The sequence below is a fragment of the Nicotiana tomentosiformis genome, chromosome 1 (assembly GCF_000390325.3).
Source record: "Nicotiana tomentosiformis chromosome 1, ASM39032v3, whole genome shotgun sequence".
NCBI classification, from domain to species: Eukaryota; Viridiplantae; Streptophyta; class Magnoliopsida; order Solanales; family Solanaceae; genus Nicotiana; species Nicotiana tomentosiformis.
The window spans coordinates 70,283,888-70,303,134 of record NC_090812.1 but is presented as its reverse complement, the minus strand read 5'-3'; the positions used below and the strand labels follow the sequence as shown (position 1 = coordinate 70,303,134).

General features: G+C 40.5%; 1 pseudogene; it reads left to right on the top strand.

The window, feature by feature from the left end:
• The first annotated feature begins 488 nt into the window (after window positions 1-488).
• LOC138906769 (uncharacterized) overlaps window positions 489-19,247 on the top strand; it is a 46,876-nt pseudogene continuing 28,117 nt past the window's right edge.

Below are 19,247 nucleotides of genomic sequence, written 5' to 3'. Positions count from 1 at the left end.
GGTGATGGGCCAGCTATATCTTCTGAGGGCTTATTGATATTGGACAAGTTCACCAAGCTCTTTCCAGTTCACTTCAGTGGTGCACCTTCTGAGAACCCACATTTTTATCTTGACCATTGCCATGAGGTTCTGCGGAACATGAGGATAGTTGAGACCAATGTGGTCGATTTTGCTATGTTTCAGATGACGGGTTCCGCCAAGAGATGGTGGAAGGATTTTGTATTGACCAGACCAGCGGGGTCGCCTGCTCTTACTTGGACCAATTCTCTCAGATATTTCTTGAGAAGTTCCTTCCCGTCACTTTGAGAGAGGATTTTCGCAGGCAGTTCGAGCGTCTCCAGCAGGGCAGTATGTCTGCCACTCAGTATGAGACCCGTTTTGTAGATCTGACCCGTCATGCTGTTCTTCTGCTTCCTACCGAGAGAGAGAGAGAGAGAGAGAGGGTGAAGAGGTTTATTGAGGGACTTGATTAGCCTATCAAGTTGCAGATGGCTAAGGTGACCGGGAGTGAGATTTCTTTTCAGATGGCTGCCAATGTTGCCAGGCGAGTCGAGATGGTTCTTACACAGGGGGAGGTCAGGGGTATGACAAGAGGCCTCGTCATTCCGGTGGGTTTAGCGGTGCCTCGTCTGGAGGCAAGGGTACTTTTGGTAGAGGCCATCCTCTCAGGCCGTTTCATTCAGCACTCCAGGCATCCCACGGTGCTTCAGGTGGTCGTGGCCCTCATATGCCTTATTCCGACCAGCTAGCCTACAGTGCACCACTAGCTCCTATTAGTGCACCTCCGCTCCAGAGTTTTCAGGGTGGTTACTCAAGTCGACAGGGTCAGTTTCAGGGTCAACAATCACAACAGCCGAGGTCATGTTATACTTGTGGTGATCCGAGGCACATTGCTAGGTTTTGCCCTCGGGCATCGAGCAACTCACAACATCAGGGTTCTCGTGCTATGGTCCCGACACCGGGTGCTTCACTGCCCGCCCAGCTATCTAGAGGTAGGGGTCAGACAGCTAGAGGTGGAGGTCAGGCCATTAGAGGTGGAGGTCAGACCGCTAGAGGTGGAGGCCAGCCATCTAGGGCCCGTCCTAGAATATAGTTCAGAGTGGTAGGGCCCAGCCCCGATGCTATGCTTTTCCAGCCAGGCCTGAGGCTGAGTTATCTGACACTGTTATCACAGGTACTGTTTCAGTTTGCAGTAGAGATGCTTCAGTTCTATTTGATCCGGGTTTTACTTATTCTTACGTGTCATCCTATTTTGCTTCATATTTGGTTGTGCCTCGTGATTCTTTGAGTGCTCCTGTGTATGTGTCCACACCTGTGGGAGATGCTATTGTTATAGATCGTATTTATCGCTCGTGTGTGATTACCATTGGGAGTCTTGAGACTAGTGTGGATCTTTTACTTATCGATATGGTAGACTTTGATATTATCTTGGGTATGGATTGGCTGTCACCTTATCATGCTATGTTGGATTGTCACGCTAAGACGGTGACCTTAGCCTTGCCGGGGTTGCCTCGATTAGAGTGGAGAAGGACTCCTGGCCATTCTACCAGCAGGGTTATCTCTTATATGCAGGCTTGGCGTATGGTCGAGAAGAGGTGTCTAGCTTATTTGGCTTATGTCCGCGATTCTAGTGCGAGGGTTCCTTCCATGGATTCAGTACCAGTTGTCCGTGAGTTTCCAGAAGTGTTTCCTACAGACCTGCCAGGGATGCCACCCGACAGGGATATCGACTTTTGTATTGACTTGGTTCCGGGCACTCAGCACATTTCTATTCCGCCATACGTATGGCCCCACCAGAGTTGAAAGAATTGAAAGAGCAGTTGCAGGATTTGCTTGATAAGGGCTTCATTAGACCTAGTGTCTCGCCCTGGGGTACGCTTGTGTTGTTCGTGAAGAAGAACGATGGATCGATGAGGATGTGCATAGACGGACCTTCAAATCACATTCCGGACGTACTCCTAAGTCCAAAATCACCTAACGGAGCTAACGGAACCATCGAAATTAAAATTCGGGATCGTTTACATATAGGTCAACATCCAGTTGACTTTTTCCAACTTAAGCTTCTACTTTAGAGACTAAGTGCCTCATTCCACTCCGAAACCACTCCGGACCCGAACCAACTAACCCGGTATATCATAATATAGCTTAAAAGCATAAAGGAAGCAGAAATGGGGAAAAATGGCTATAACTCTCGAAACGACCTGCCGGGTTGTTACATCCTCCCCCTCTTAAACAACCGTTCGTCCTCGAACGGGTCTAGAAACATACATGGAGTCTTGAATAGGTGTGGATATCTGCTCTGCATCTCTCACTCGGTCTCCCAGGTGGCCTCCTCCACCGGCTTCCCTCTCCACTGCACCTTTACTGAAGCTATGTCCTTTGACCTCAACCTTCGAATCTGCCGATCCAAAATAGTCACCGGCTCCACATCATAAGTCATATCACCCTCTAACTGAACCGTGCTGAAATCCAAAACATGGGACGGATCGTCAACATACTTCCAGAGCATGGAAACATGAAACACTGGATGCACACTCGACAAGCTGGGTGGCAAGGCAAGCCTATAAGCCACCTCCCCTATCCTCTGAAGCACCTCAAAAGGCCCAATGAACCTGGGGCTCAACTTGACTCTCTTCCCAAACCTCATAACACCCTTCATGGGTGATACCTTTAGTAAAACCTTCTCCCCAACCATGAAAGATACATCACGGACCTTCCTGTCCGCATAGCTCTTCTGCCTATACTCCGCCGTACGAAGCCGATCCTGAATCAATTTTACCTTATCTAATGCATCCTAGGCCAAGTTTGTACCCAAGAGCCTAGCTTCTCCCGGCTCAAACCATCCAATCGGAGATCTATACCTCCTCCCATATAAAGCCTCGTACGGAGCCATCTAAATACTCGACTGATCACTATTGTTATATGCAAACTCCGCGAGTGGTAGAAACTGGTCCAATGAACCCCCAAAGTCAATGACGTACGCACGCAACATGTCCTCTAATATCTTAATGATGCGCTCGGACTGCCCGTCCGTATGAGGGTGAAAAGTTGTGCTCAACTCATCCTGAGTACCAACTCTCGCTGCACGGCCCTCCAAAACTGCGATGTAAACTGAGTACCTCTATCCGAAATGATGGAAACTGGGACACCAAGCAGGCGAACAATCTCTCAGATGTAAATCTCAGCCAACCGCTCTGAAGTGTAAGTAGTACCAACTGAAATGAAGTGCGCGGACTTGGTCAGCCGATCCACAATAACCCAAATAGCATCGAACTTCCTCGACGTCCGTGGGAGCCCAACTACGAAGTCCATGGTGATCCGCTCCCACTTCCACTCTGGGATCTCTAATCTCTAAAGTAAGCCACCGGCCTCTAATGCTCATACTTAACCTGCTGACAGTTGAGACACCGAGCTACAAACCCAACTATATCATTCTTCATCTGCCTCCACCAATAGTGCTGTCTCAAATCCTGGTACATTTTTGCGGCACCCGGATGGATGGAATACCGCGAGCTGTGGGCCTCCTCAAGAATCAACTCTCGAAGCCCATTTACATTAGGCACACATATCCGGCCCTGCATCCTCAACACACTGTCATCACCAATAGTCACATCCCTAGCATCACCTCTCTAAACCCTGTCCTGAAGAACGAGTAAGTGGGGGTCATCATACTGACGCTCCCTGATACGGTCAATAAGAAAAGACCTAGAGACCACGCAAGCCAACACACAACTCGGCTCCGAAATATCCAATCTCACAAGCTGACCCGCTAAGGCCTGAACATCCAATGCCAAAGGTCCCTCTGCTGCTGGAAGATATGCTAAACTCCCCAAACTCTCAGCCCGACGACTCAAAGCATCGGCCACCACACTGGCCTTCCCCGGATGGTACAAAATAGTGATATCATAGTCCTTAAGAAGCTCCAACCATCTCCTCTGACACAAATTAAGATACTTGTGCTTAAACAGATGCTGTAGACTCCGGTGATTAGTATAGATCTCGCAATGAACCCCATACAAATAATGACACCAAATCTTCAAGGCGTGAACAATAGTTGCTGACTCAATATCATGGACATGATAGTTCTTCTCATGGGTCTTCAACTGGCGCGAGGCATAAGCAATCACCCTAACCTCCTGCATCAAAACACAACCAATGCCTATCCTCGAGGCATCACAATACAAGGTGTAAGAACCTGAAGCTGATGGCAGAACTAACACTGAAGTTGTGGTCAAAGCAGTCTTGAGCTTCTGAAAGATCTCCTCACACTTATCCGACCACCTGAATGGAGCACCCTTCTGGGTCAATTTGGTCAAGGGCGATGCAATAGATGAAAATCCCTCCATAAAGCAATGATAGTAACCCGCCAAACCAAGAAAGCTCCTAATCTCTGTGACTGAGGACGGTCTAGTCTAACTCTACACCGCCTCTATCTTCTTCGGATCCATCTGGATACCCTCACTGGATACCACGTGCCCTAAGAATGCTACTGAACCTAGCCAAAACTCACACTTGGAGAACTTTGCATAAAGCTTCTCCTCCCTCAATCTCTGTAATACAATTCTCAAATGTTGAGCGTGCTCCTCCTAGCTACGAGAGTACACCAGGATGTCATCAATAAATACAACAACGAATGAGTCCAAATAGGGCTGGAATACATTGTTCATCAAATGCATGAACGCTGTTGGGGCATTGGTTAGCCCAAAAGACATCACTAAGAACTCATAATGGCCATATCGGGTCCTGAAAGTTGTCTTAAGAATATCCGAATCCCGAATCTTCAGCTGGTGATAACCGGACCTCAAATCAATCTTAGAGAATACCCTCGCTCCCTGAAACTGGTCAAATAAATCATCAATACGAGGCAAAGGATACTTGTTCTTGACAGTGACCTTGTTCAGCTGCCTGTAATTAATGCAATTTTTCATGGAACCACCCTTCTTCTTCACAAATAAGACTGGTGCACCCCAAGGGGACACACTAGGCTGAATAAACCTCTTATTAAGGAGTTCCTGAAGTTGTTCCTTCAACTCTTTCATCTCCGCCGGTACCACACGATATGGTGGAATAGAAATGGGTTGAGTGCCCGGCACCAAATCAATATCCTTGTCGGGCGGCATGCCCGACAGGTCTGCAGGAAACACATCCGAAAAATCACGTACCACCGGAATAGAATCAATGGTAGGAGTCTCTGCACTAACATCCTTCACTAAAGCCAAGTAAGACATGCAACCCTTCTCAACCATACGCTGAGCCTTCAAATATGAAATCACCCTACTAGGTACATAATCTACAGAACCGCTCCACTCAACCCTCAGAAATCCCGGCATAGCCAACACCACGGTCTTTGCGTGACAATCTAGAACATCATAACATGGAGATAGCCAATAGATCCATTTGGGTCTCCAGACCCTCAATAGTCACCACACATGGCCGATATACGCAGTCCATAACAATAGTATCGCCCACAAGAGTAGATACATGAACAGATGAAACTAAAGACTCACGGGGCATATCCAAAATATGGGCGAAATACGAGGAAACATATGAATACGTGGAACCAGGGTCAAATAATATGGAGGCATCTCTGTGACAAACCGAGACAATACCTATAATCACAACATCTGAAGCAATAGCATCTGGTCTGGCAGGGAGGGCATAGAAACGAGCCTGGCCACCCCCTGAACTGCCTCCCCCTCTAGGGCGACCCCTAGCTGACTGACCTCCACCCCGAGCTGACTGGGCGGGTGGTGAAGTAACTGGTGCTGAAGTCGAAGGCTGACTCCTCTGCTGAGATAGACCTCCATGACGATGAGGACACTGCCTCGACATATGCCTAAACTCCCCACACTCAAAACAACTCCTTTGCTTAGGCTTGCACCTGCGGCCTTTTACTCGCACCCGCGCGACCGCACCTGCGGTCCAAACAACCGCACCTGCGCAAGTCACTTAAACGCCCAGACTCCGCACCTGCGCCTTATTCCTCGCACATGCCGGCTCGCAGGTGCGGCCAAGCTTGTGCACCTGCGCTCGATCCCCACCTTCCAAAATTACGCATCTGCGACCACCTTCCGCGCCTGCGACCCTCGCACCTGCGACTCCCCCTTCCGCAGGTGCGAAAATATCAGTAGCAGCAGCTTCAGCTATATTTTCCAACTTTGACAAATTCGTTAACCACCCGAAATCACCCCGAGGCCCTCGGGACTTCAACCAAAAATACCAACAAGTCATATATCAACATACAAACTTAGTCGAACCTTCGAATCACTCAAAACAACATCAAATCACCAAATTACCCTTAGATTCAAGCCTAAGAACTTCTAAACTTCCAAATTTGACAACCGATGCCGAAACCAACTAAACCACGTCTGAATGACCTCAAATTTTAAACACACATCACAAATGACACTACGAACCTACTCCAACTTCCGGAATTTCATTCCGACCCCGATATCAAATTTTCCACTGCCGACCGAAATCGCCAAATTTCCAACTTTCGCCAATTCAAGCCTAATTCTACTACGGACCTACAAATCATATTCTGGACGAACTCCTAAGTCCAAAATCACCTAACGGAGCTAACAGAACCATCAGAATTCAAATCCGAAATCGTTTACACATAGGTCAACATCCAGTTGACTTTTTCCAACTTAAGCTTCTACTTTAGAGACTAAGTGTCTCATTCCACTCTGAAACCACTCCAGACCCGAACCAACTAACCCGGTATATCATAATATAGCTTAAAATCATAAAGGAAGCAAAAATGGGGAAAACGGGGATATAACTCTCGAAACGACAGGCCGGGTCGTTACACTTGTATCCCCTTAGCATGCCCCCTCCCAATAGTGCATGTTTAGCTGTTATTGTTGTTTTCTTGTACATATACTGTTATTTGGACAGGTTTATTATGTAGGTGTCTTGTCATAGCCTCATCACTACTTCGTCGAGGTTAGGCTCGACACTTACGAGTACATGGGGTCGGTTGTACTCATACTACACTTTGCACTTTTTGTGCAGATTTTGGTACCGACCCTAGCTGATCGCGAGACTCGGTAGTCCGGACTTGCTTATCGAAGACTCAAGGTAGATCTGATGGCGTCCGCAGACCTTGGAGTCCCTTTCTAGTTTCCTTATTTTACTGTTTCTTTTCATTCATAATTGTTGTATTTCGTTCAGACTTTGTTTGTAGCAAATCTTAGAAGCTCGTGAGTTGTGACTCCAGATCCGTATTGTATCAAAATATTATGGGATTTATGTTATTCCGCATTTCAGTTTTAGCATTTATTTAGCTTAATTGATTATGCTGTTGAAATTGACTAAAAATTGGTTTAAAGAATCCTCAAACGTTTGCTTGCCTAGCAAGTGAAATGTTAGGCGCCATCACGGTCCCGAAGGTGGAAATTCCGGGTCATGACAACTCCACAAATAGAAAATATTTTAAGGAAACACAAATTCTCAATAACAGTCAAGTGTTCCATTCACAACTTCAAATAAGTGAAATTTAATTCTTTTATCAGGTTTCAAAAGACTTAAGCAATTAAGTTAACAAGTAGGGTACAAACATTGTAAGTATAGCATGGTATGGGTCCTAGACTACCCGGATAATAGCATAATTAGCAGCTACGTACGGACTCTCGTCACCTCGTGCGTACGTAGCCCCCACAAATAGAAGCACATTTTAATTCAATTCACCTATGGGGTTAATTCCCTCTTACAAGGTTAGAAAAGAGACTTATCTCGTCTCAAAGCCTACTTTCCGATCCAAGATTATGCTCAAACCCTCAATTTGGTGCCGAACAATCCAAAACTAATCAAATAGTATATAAACTAATCAATACATGTTCAAAAGTTCATATTCCAACTATTAAAGTGATTACCCAACCCTAAATGTAAGATTCCTAATATTTACCCCCGAGCCCACGTGCCCGGATTCCGAAATTTTTTGAAGAAAGTTGTTACCATAACCTCACGAACTCAAATATATGATTTTTACTACATTCCATAACCAATTTCGTGGTCAAATCCCATTTTTATCCAAAACCTAGGTTTTCATCTAAACCCTTGATTTTACCAAATTTTAACATGTTAATCTACCCATAATCTATGTATTTAGCTCATGTTATGTAGAAATTACTTATCTCGAAGTGCTAGGTAAAAAAACCCCTTCCAAGAGATCCAAAATCGCCCAAGAGATGAAAGAAAATGAGCTAAATGGCCTAAGTCCCTCATTGAATAGAGCTGTGCACAGATCTCAGATGTCACATTTGCGACGCCTGGTTCACAAATGCGAAGGTCGCAAATGCGAAGGTTGCAAATGCGACAAATCCATCGCAAATGTGAACCTGGTCTTCTACTGCCAAGGTCGCAAATGTGAACCTGGGCTTCTACTGCCAAGGTCACGAATGCGACTAAGAAGTCGCAAATGCGGACATTGTTGAGATCGCAAATGCGACCAAAGTGTCGCAAATGCGAACACTGCCCAAGTTAGGCTTCTTCGCAATTGCGAAGCCTTTCTCGCTAATGCGAGGTTCGCAAATGCGAACAAATTCTCTCATTTGCGAGACCTGCAATAGCTGCCAAGAAACACCAGAAAAACTGAAGTTTTTCTCATCCTACCGAAAGTCCGAAACTCACCCGAGCCCTCGGGGCTCCACACCAAAAATACACACAAGTCTTACAACATCATATGAACTCGCTTGAGTGATCGAAACACTGAAATAACATCAAAACCCACGAATTATACGCCAAAATGCATAAATTAACTCATGAACTCAAAAACTTCTAAAAATACTCCCGCAAGTCCGATTCCTATCAAATCAACTCGGAATGACGCCAAATATTGCGTGCAAGTCTTAAATGACATTACAGACCTACTCCAACTTCCGGAACTAGAATCCGAATACGATATCAAAAAGTCCACCCTCGGTCAAACTTTCCAAAAACTTCAAATTTTTATTTTTTGCCAAATGACCCCGAAATGACCTACGAACCTCCAAATCCACTTCCGGACGCGCCCCAAAGTCCAGAATCACCATACGGAGCTATTCCCAGGCTCGTAATCCGAAATTGACGTCTATAATATAAAGATCCACTTCAACCCAAACTTATGAAATTCACCCAAAATACCAACTTTTACTATTAGGCGTCAAAACACTCCCAAAGCATCCAAAATCCAATTCGAACATACGCCCAAGTCCAAAATCATCATACGAACTTATTGGAACTGTCAAATCCCGATTATAAGGTCGTTTACTCAAAAATATTGACCGAAGTCAAACTTAGCCTTTTAAGCCAACCTTAAGGAACCAAGTATTCCGATTTTAATCTGAACCCTTCCAAATCCCGAACTAACCATCCCCACAAGTCATAAAATAATAAAAGCACGTACGGAAAGTCTTATTTAGGGGAACGGGTTCTAGAAAGCAAAACGATCGGTCAGGTCATTACAATATTCTCCAATCGCGTGATTTGACCAAGTATATATTGTTGTGTGTGTGTGTGTGTGTGTATATATATATATATATATATATATATATATATATATAAGTCTAATTTATTCTCAATTGTTTATTACATCGCTCGAATGTTTGATCGGTGAATAAATAAGAAAATGAATCTTGAAGTTTAAGTGAACATTTTAAACATTTTAATTAAGTGACTACATGCTCTAGTATAATGAGTGACAAGATGCTCCAAGATGTGTACAATCGACATAGTCTTGAATATTTTATTCTCGATCATCTTATTAGTACTTTGCTCGAATACTTCATCAGTGGATCAATTGGAAATTCAATTATATTCGATTAAAAATTACTATAACACATTTAAAAATAAAGTGTATAGTTCTATAAGATGTAGTGCTATATAGATATATATAAGCTATATTAATACTTAAGTTGCAGCAACAACATATATATACATATTAATGCTATATTAACATATGCTATATATATATATATATATATATATATATATATATATATATATATATATATATATATATATATATATATATATAGCACTACATCTTATAGAACTATACACTTTATTTTTAAATGTGTTATAGTAAGTTTTAATCGAATATAATTGAATTTCTAATTGATCCACTAATGAAGTATCCGAGCAAAGTACTTATAAGGTGATCGAGAATAAAGCATTCATATGTGTGTGCGCGCATATATATATATATATATATATATATATATATATATATATATATATATATATATATATATGTGTGTGTGTGTGTGTGTGTGTGTGTGTGTGTGTGTGTGTGTATGTGTGTAAATATAAAATTAATTAAATATTGAATATTATAATTTAGGATGTTAAATCAATTAAATATTATGTACATATATGTATATATAGATACACAGCTAGGATATAGTATCCATATAAAAGTAATTTAAAAATACACACACACACACACACACACACACATATATATATATATATATATATATATATATATATATATATATATATATATATAAAAATCTATATATCAATTAAGTATTAAATATTATTTATTTAAAAGCTATTTATATAAATTGACTAAAATTGACCGATTTCGGTCGGTATTTTCATTAAATTAATATTTTAAAATTTTTAAAATTAAATTTCCGACCGAATTCGGTCGAAAAAATTTAATTAAAACTTATTTCGGTTGGTATATATATAATTTTTGTTATATTAAAAAATCAATTGCCTTAGGTGAGAAAGAATAATTTCAAATATACCGATTGATTTCGGTCGGTATATTTAAAAAAATTTAATTAAAAATTATTTTGGTAGATAATATGGAAGTATGACCCGGTCTTGGTCAAAGATTGACCAATTTCTGACCGAAATCGATCGGAATTTGGTCATCTTTGTTCTGGGACCACTATTTCCGTTGTCAGAAATATTTTCTTTGACTTTTGCGACCAAATTACTTATTTTCCGATCGATTTCGATCTGTGACGGATTTTGTAGTAGTGACCATTGAAAGTTCGTGTGTTATTATTTATCTCATAGCTTGTTATACTTTAAATCTTTTACTAAAATGTAAAGATATATGTTGGTTAAATCTGTGGGACAATCATGCAGTGCTTTTTGAATGGGTCTTCTGCATGTACTTGCTGGCAACTTGTGGGCCTTCCTAACCAGAATTTAGTAGCAACTAATAGACCTTTAAAGGTACAAAATGTAAAGATATCTGCTGGTTAATCTTTGGGACAATTGCTTTTTGAATGAGTGCATGTATTTAGTACAGTCCTCAGTTATGCAGTGCTTTTTGTTGGCAACTTATAAGTTGTTCATTTCAACCATTATAAATTCATGTCCTAAATACAATATCAGTATCGTTTACTCTTTATTTCCTTCATTTCCTTTCTAGTTCTCATCTTCTTCTTCTTCTTCTTTACTTTCACTATGTCTTCCTCATTATCGAGGTGGAAGAGAAAGTGGCATATCATTCCAAGCTAATCGAACGCGTTTGTCGTACCATCGAAATGAATCCCCGCACTGTTCCTTTGTTTAATGTGAGATACAACATTCTCGCTAAGTTGATTGATTTTATGAAGCACGAAACGGAGCCTCTCAGGACCGCGAATGGGGGAGATGTCCGTCGAATCCTCCATGCTCATTTTCTGGACGATGTTGACAATGATATGATGGTCAATCTTGTCAATGTGTGAATTTTCACTTGCTTTTATTATTGTTTATTTGATTGGAATTGGTATAGAGTAGTAATACGTAACTTTATTTTTCTAACTTTTCTCAGGCAGCACATTATATGGGAATTGAAAGCCTGGAAAATTACCTGGTTGGTGCAGTACAAAGGAGTTTCAATCAGAACGATGTCAATTCTATTGGAGTATATTTTGCTATGCGGTGACGATTGTTGAGATTTTGTTTTTAAGATGAAATAGTCTTAAAATGAGGGTGAATGGGAAATGAAGGGAAAATAAAATTTTGAGTAAAATTTTAAGTTTCCTCCTCTTGACAATGAGACATTGTCCCATATTGGAAGAGGAAGAGATTTTTGGTGGGTATATATATAATTGCTCTTCTTGTAGCTCTTAAAGAGTTAAGAAGAAAGCAAGCCTCGCGCCGTCGTCGTCGCTCGCTCGGCTTCGGCTTCGGCTTAATATTAACGTAAGATTATCCGCATTTATAACGGATATTTTCCAATCCGTATATTGACCACCCACCAAGAATGTGCTTGCTCCACAAACAAGCTAATGCTTGCTCCACCATGGAGGGTGGACGATTGTTCTTCTTCAACACTGGCTGCTATATATATGTGCAGCAGCTGTTGAAGAAAGACACACAACACACAATACACAAGACACAAATCGCTCAACAGATTTGGCTATACATTGCACTCCTTCCTCTCAATATTTTCATACGATTTTCTGAGTTTCTACTCCTTCGTTCTGCATTGTTTTAACTTCAAACAAAGCAACTGTAAGTGTGATTTGCTATCGAACTTTGTGTTCACTGAAACACTGGGGTTTGAAGTACCGCTACACCAGCGTGTTATTCGTTCTATCCTGGGAGGAAATAATCCATTACCTTGGGTACTAGGAGGGGATTAAATTCCTTAAGGAAATACTGTGAATTCAGTGGGCTTGAATTATTTACTGTTTCATTACGATAACTTATATTTGCAGAATTATTATTTATATATACAGCAATATTGGCGGGAATAACAACCTTAAAGAATTTAATATTTATATCTGTATTTGTATTATTCTTATTATTCTGCAAACTAAAACCTTTGTGGTTTTGTGTACTCCCATTTTGGAGAGTAAAGCCTTCGTGGCGTTTTGTTGGAGATTAAAATCTACGTGATTTTTACTCCAGTTTGAAAACGTATATTAAACGTTTGTTTGTGTCATTTCGTTTTACAGAAAAAATGATGACTGATAGCGAAAACCAAGCTGTCCCGACGGTGACTGCCAACGCATCGACAAGCCAAACACCGGCGTTGGCACCGGCATAAAAACCCGGAAAATTTTTCGGGATTGATTTCAAGCGCTGGCAGCAGAAGATGTTCTTCTACTTAACTACGTTATGTCTACAGAAGTTCATCAAGGAAGATGTTCCTGATCTGCCAGATAAAACTCCAGAGAATGAACGCTTTCTCGTGATTGAAGCGTGGAAGCATTCTGATTTTTTATGCAAGAATTATATTCTTAGCGGACTGGATGATAATCTGTATAATGTATACAGTAGCGTGGAGACGTCAAAAGAATTGTGGAATGCACTTGAAAAGAAATATAAAACTGAAGATGCCGGGATGAAGAAATTCGTTGCCGCAAAATTTTTGGACTACAAAATGGTAGATAGCAAGTCTGTTATTACCCAAGTCCAGGAATTGCAAGTGATTATTCATGATCTACTTGCTGAAAGTCTTGTCATCAACGAAGCATTTCAAGTAGCAGCAATGATTGAGAAGTTGCCTCCGTTGTGAAAGGACTTCAAAAATTATTTGAAACACAAACGAAAGGAAATGTCCCTTGAAGATCTCATTGTTCGGTTGAGAATCGAAGAGGACAATAAAGCTGCTGAAAGGAGAGGCCGTGGAAATTCAACAATAATGGGAGCAAATATTATTAAAGATAACAAAAAGAGGAAGAAGGCTTCTGGTCCGAAATACAACCCCAGCAAGAAGCGGTTCAGTGAAAACTGCTATAACTGTGGGAAAATCGGACACAAATCTACGGAGTGTCGTGCTCCGAAGAAAGACAAGAATCTGAATGTAACTTGGTGGGAAATCCTAAACTGTGGTGGTTTGATTCAGGAGCCACTCGCCATGTTTGTGCAGTTAGAGAGGCTTTTGCTACCTATGCTCTTGCTGAACCCGGAGAGACAGTTTATATGGGAAATGCTTCAACAGCAAAAGTTGAAGGATATGGGAAGGTATTTCTAAAAATGACTTCTGGCAAGGTCATGACTTTGAACAATGTCCTTCATGTTCCCGAAATGAGAAAGAATTTAGTCTCTACTGGACTTCTTGTTAAGCACGGTTTTAAGTGCGTTTTTGTATCCAACAAGGTTGTAATTAGTAAGAATGAAATATTTGTGGGAAAAGGTTACCTCACCGAGGGCCTTTTCAACCTAAATGTAATGGTTGTTGAAAATAATAATAATATTTCAGCTTCTTCTTACTTACTTGAGTCAAATGATTTATGGCATGTACGTTTGGGTCATGTCAATTATAAAACCTTGCGAAAAATGATTAACTTGGAAGTACTGCCCAAGTTTGAATGCGAAAAATCAAAATGTCAAACATGTGTGGAATCTAAGTATGTTAAACATCCTTATAAGTCAGTTGAAAGGAATTCAAATCCTTTAGACTTAATTCACACAGATATTTGTGACATGAAGTCAATACCATCTTGCGGTGGAAAGAAGTATTTCATAACTTTTATTGACGATGGTACTCGATATTGCTATGTTTACTTACTGAATAGTAAAGATGAAGCAATAGACGCATTCAGGCAATACAAAAATAAAGTTGAAACGCAACTTAACAAGAAAGTAAAAATGATAAGAAGTGATAGGGATGGTGAATATGAATCTCCTTTTGAAGAAATATGTTTAGAATATGGAATTATTCATCAAACAACAACCCCTTACACGCCCCAATCTAATGGGATTGCGGAAAGAAAGAATCGCACATTAAAGGAGATGATGAATGCGTTGTTGATAAGTTCTGGTTTGCCACAGAACTTGTGGGGGGAAGCCATTCTTACGGCTAATCGAATATTAAATCGAGTGCCCCATAGCAAAACACAATCCATTCCATATGAAAAATGGAAAGGAAGGAAGCCCAACTTGAATTACTTTAAAGTGTGGGGGTGTTTGGCAAAAGTGCAAGTTCCTAAACCCAAAAGGGTAAAGATAAGACCGAAAACCGTTGATTGTGTTTTCATAGGATATGCGACAAATAGTAAAGCATATCGATTTCTGGTTCATAAATTAGAAAATCCCGACATTCATAATAATACGGTTATAGAATCAGATAATGCTGAGTTTTTTGAAAATATATATCCGTATAAAAAGGAATGTGAGTCGTTTGGTGAAGGATCTAAACGACCTCGGGAAGAAACAAAAGAAAGTACATGTAATCAGGAGGATCCAAGACGTAGTAAACGTCAAAGAACGTCTACTTCATTTGGACCAGATTTTGTGACTTTCTTATTGGAGAATGAGCCTCAAACATTTAAAGAAGCTATGACTTCTTCGGAATCATTGTTTTGGAAAGAGGCAGTCAATAGTGAAATAGAATCCATATTGAACAACCATACATGGGAATTGGTTGATCTTCCTCCTGGAAATAAACCTTTGGGTTCTAAATGGATTTTTAAGAGAAAAATCAAAGATGATGGCACTATTGATAAATTCAAGGCAAGGCTCGTAGTCAAAGGGTATAGACAACGAGAAGGTCTAGACTACTTTGATACATACTCTCCAGTTACAAGAATTACGTCCATACGGATGTTAGTAGCATTAGCTGCAGTGTATGGTCTTGAAATTCATCAAATGGATGTTAAGACGGCCTTCTTAAATGGAGAGTTGGAGGAAGAAATTTACATGGAACAACCTGAAGGATTTGTGGTTCCAGGTAAAGAAAAGAAGGTATGTAGACTTGTTAAGTCTCTTTACGGACTAAAACAAGCACCCAAACAATGGCATGCGAAATTTGACCAAACAATGTTGTCAAATGGTTTTAAGATAAATGAATGTGATAAATGTGTGTACATTAAAAATGTTCCAAATCACATAGTCATTGTTTGCCTATATGTGGATGATATGCTGATAATGAGTAATGACATTGCCAACATAAATGCTACTAAGCGTATGCTCAATAGCAAGTTTGATATGAAAGACTTGGGAGTTGCTGATTTAATTCTGGGAATTAAGATCCATAAGACTCCTCAAGGTCTGGCATTGTCACAATCTCATTATATTAAGACAGTACTTGAAAAATTCAAGCACTTGGGCTTTAAAGTTGCAAAGACTCCAATTGACATGAATCTTGCATTAGGAAAGAATAAAGGCCAAAGCATATCACAATTGGATTATGCTCATGTGTTGGGATGCTTAATGTATATCATGAATTGTACACGACCAGATATAGCTTGTGCTATAAGTAAACTGAGTCGATATACGAGCAATCCAGGCCAATCTTATTGGATGGCAATGAAACGAGTTTTGGGATATTTAGAACATACCCAGAACTTTGAATTGCACTACAGTAAATTCCCTGCGGTGATTGAGGGATACTGTGATGCAAATTGGATCACTGGTTCAACTGATTCTAAGTCCACGAGTGGATATGTATTCACTATTGGTGGAGGAGCGGTATCTTGGAAGTCGTCCAAACAAACATGTATTGCCCGCTCTACAATGGAGGCTGAATTCATAGCCTTAGATAAGGCCGGTGAAGAAGCTGAATGGCTCCGGAATTTCTTGGAAGACATTCCATTTTGGCCCAAATCATTGGCACTAATATGCATACATTGTGATAGTCAAGCGGCAATTGGAAGGGCTGGGAGCGTTATGTATAACGGTAAATCTCGTCATATACGACGAAGACATAAAACCGTTAGGCAATTACTCTCTAGAGGAATTATCACGATTGACTATGTAAAGTCAAGTGATAATGTGTCGGATCCACTTACAAAAGGCCTAACTAGAGAGGTAGTTGAGAAATCATCAAGGGGAATGGGGCTATGGCCGAGAACAAGTCATTGTGGCGGTAACTCTACCTAGAAGACTGGAGATCCCAAGATCTAGGTTCAAGGAGATCAAACAAAGTCATTAATGACGGTTCAACATTGTCAAATAAAATTTTAGTCCGTTCTCGTGATGAGACAATGTTCAGTACCAAGGATAAAGCATTAAGACTTTTAATGATTTTTAAATTTGATACGGGGTATATCAAATAGTGTATCTACAGGATGACACGTTTAGGAATCACCTATGTAAGTGTGAAGTGTTAGCCGCTTCAAGGAGAACTTTGTAAGGCCAGTTCTCTACGCACTTATGAAACCAGGCGGTGTTCATGGCTGAAACGAACACAACAATGAGAACCAAAGACGGTTAAGGGTTGATTGTGTGACTTATGGCTGTCTAGGTATACACCAAAGATCGACGGTTCAAAGATATCAAATCTATCAATTGACCGAGTATATCCGACATAAGTTTACTACGGAAAGTTCAAAGGGAAACCTACTTATCCAGATGCGATTAATCCTTGCTTGTAAATCACACAGTTTTTCCATGCATACTTCCGTGATATAGCCATTCCCCATTCATGTGGTGGATTGTTGAGGTTTTATTTTTAAGATGAAATAGTCTTAAAATGAGGGTGAATGGGAAATGGAGGGAAAATAAAATTTTGAGTAAAATTTTAAGTTTCCCCCTCTTGACAATGAGACATTGTCCCATATTGGAAGAGGAAGAGATTTTTGGTGGGTATATATATAATTGCTCTTCTTGTAGCTCTTAAAGAGTTAAGAAGAAAGCAAGCCTCGCGCCGTCGTCGTCGTCGCTCGCTCGGCTCGGCTTCGGCTACGGCTTCGGCTTCGGCTTCGGCTTCGGCTTTCGGCTTCGGCTTCGGCTTCGGCTTCGGATTCGGATTCGGATTCGGATTCGGATTTGGTCAAATGATCGATTGATTGATTAATTTTTTGGACCAAATTTATTTGTTAATAGTAAATATTAACGTAAGATTATCCGTATTTATAACGGATATTTTCCAATCCGTGTATTGACCACAAGGCTTGCTCCACAAACAAGCTAATGCTTGCTCCACCATGGAGGGTGGACGATTGTTCTTCTTCAACACTGGCTGCTATATATATGTGCAGCGGCTGTTGAAGAAAGACACACAACACACAATACACAAGACACAAATCGCTCAACAGATTTGGCTATACATTGCACTCCTTCCTCTCAGTATTTCCATACGATTTTCTGAGTTTCTACTCCTTCGTTCTACATTGTTTTAACTTCAAACAAAGCAACTGTAAGTGTGATTTGCTACCGAACTTTGTGTTCGCTGAAACACTGGGGTTTGAAGTACCGCTACACCAGTGTGTTATTCGTTCTATCTTGGGAGGAAATAATCCATTACCTTGGGTACTAGGAGGGGATTAAATTTCTTAAGGAAACACTGTGAATTCAGTGGGTTCGAATTATTTACTGTTTCATTACGATAACTTATATTTTGCAGAATTATTATTTACATATACAGCAATATTGGCGGGAATAACAACGATTCCTTGGATATTTTACTTTGATGTTTACCTGGATGTTTTACTGTTGTATGGTTTAAATTTTCATGTTGCATGAATGATGATGATATTATAATGTTTGACTGGATATGCTAGATATTTCAGTATATTAACTCTATGTCAAATTGAATATTGGTGTGCTAGATTTGTTCTACTTTTCAACCAACTTAAATATGTTGCTCTGAAAGGCTTAATTGGTAGACTCTGCTTATTTTTAGTCTGCTACTTGTATTTGTAAAACCGAAGAACAAGTGCAAGCTGGAAAAGTGCAAGTGCATCAACTAAGGAAATCTAGAGATTCAAAGAGATCCGCTTGAAGAACTCTGAGGGAAGTACCTATCAATTTATAGTCAGTTTGTTATTGTTTTGATGAGTGATACATGTTTTTGATTTCACACCGTTGACTTGATCATAATAATCTTGGGTAACAACCTTTTGCATGCGAACTGCAAACAAAAAGAGGTTGTATCAGGTAAATATTTGTTACTAATTAACTTGGTTTTGATCTCTATCACTCTGTATCTGACTAACTGAAATGCTGATTGTCTTTACTGGTCCAACCGCAGTACCCTAAATATATACCCTTTAAACGTTGCAGCATTGTCATTTAGCAGAATGGAAGAGGGAGAAAATCCGTAAGGATTGGACTCATTTTATCATGCTCTTTTATTGTGGAAATTTAACTTTTTACTCCATATATATTTCACTTAGCCATAATTAAGAGACTTGACCGTGATTTACCCTTGCAGCCATGAGCCGGATGCCATAATTGTCTGCAGTGTAAATGAAGTTGAAGTTGAAGTGAAGCCTAAGCCAAAGGTTTTGCCGAATCCTATACCACATGAGAACACTATTTCAGAAGCTCCTCGATCCTCTCTAATGGACTCGTTTATCATATTTTGGAAAACAAAAAACTCTTATGTTATGCATCTGTAGCAATTAATTACAGTGACA